At 36.5% G+C, this 1,453-nt stretch overlaps 1 protein-coding gene across 1 annotated transcript in view; it reads right to left on the bottom strand.

Annotated features, from left to right (window-relative positions):
- Positions 1-1,453, bottom strand: part of LOC105852794 (uncharacterized) — a 5,212-nt gene that overhangs the window by 3,073 nt on the left and 686 nt on the right. The gene's annotated exons all lie outside the window — the stretch shown is intronic.

The following is a 1,453-nucleotide window of genomic DNA, read 5'->3' on the forward strand; positions in this document are numbered from 1 at the left end:
CCACCTATCACGGGTCTGCACGATTTACTAAAAAGCGTAAACCATATACGTACTGCCTATCACGGGCCTGTATCGTTTACCGAGGTGCCACCTATCACGGGTCTGCACGGTTTGCTAAAATAACATAAATTGTAAATGTACCGCCTATCATAGGCCAAAATACTATTTACCAAGGTGCCACCTATCACGGGTCTGCACAATTTACAAAAAAGCGAAAACCATAAACGTACTGCCTATCACGGGCTCGTACCGTTTATTGAGGTGCCACCTATCACGGGTCTGTACGGTTTACAAAAACGTAAATCATAAATGTACCACCTATCACAGGCGAAAATACTATTTATTAAGGTGCCACCTATCACGGGTCTGCACGATTTACAAAAAGAATGAAAATGCATGAGCATATACTGACTCCATCCACAACAATCGTTAAGCAAATGCAGATATTAAAAGATTCCTCATTTTTAATACTCATTTGACTTAAACGATTTTCACAACAAACATTAAGCAAACAGAAATATTAAGAGATTCCCCATTCTTAATACTCTTTTAACTTAAACGATTTCCAAAACGAACATTAAGTAAACAAGACATTAAGAGATTCCCCATTCTTAATACTCATTTAACTTAAACGATTTTCCAAAACAACATTAAGTAAACCGAGATATTGAAAGATTCCCCATTCTTAATACTCGTTTAACTCTAATGGTTTTCATGCCAACATTAAGTAAACGTAGACATTAAGAGATTCCCCATTCTTAATACTCGTTTAACTCTAATGGTTTTCCAAAACAAACATTAAGTAAACAAGACATTAAGAGATTCCCCATTCTTAATACTCATTTAACTTAAACGATTTTCAAAACAAACATTAAGTAAACAAGACATTAAGAGATTCCCCATTCTTAATACTCTTTTAACTTAAAAGATTTTCCAACAAGTTTCATTTACTCAAAATCATATATAAATGAGTTTAAATCCATTTTCTACGAAACATTCATCAATATAACCAAAATCTAACTCTAAGATTTTACCCATAAAGCCTTAGATTCATTTTCCCCCAAATCAACACTTCAACCCTAACAAATTCCTTTCCACACAACCACAGATAAGTCCTTAAATGCAAACTAAAAGTTTGGAAGGAGCCTTTACCTTCACGTTAGCTTTTACGTTCGATTATGGTACCGCAAGTAAATCCGGTAAAAATCTCCGCTCGCAACGTCGCCTCCAAGTTGGTTCCCTAGCACCGTAACGTGGTAGTGAGCAACTTTCCCTTCTATCTCTTCGTGAAACGAAGCTTAGATCTAGATGAAACGGGGAAGTTTGTGTTTGACGGTTTTGAAATCCCTAACTCCGTTTTCGAATCCGAGAAGGAGGAAGGAGTTGGGAACTTGATCTTTCTCACCCACTAGCCTTGGGTTTCAATTCTCGAACTTAAAGGAAGCAAAGAAAA

Source organism: Cicer arietinum, chromosome 1 (genome assembly GCF_000331145.2).
Source record: "Cicer arietinum cultivar CDC Frontier isolate Library 1 chromosome 1, Cicar.CDCFrontier_v2.0, whole genome shotgun sequence".
Lineage (NCBI taxonomy): Eukaryota > Viridiplantae > Streptophyta > Magnoliopsida > Fabales > Fabaceae > Cicer > Cicer arietinum.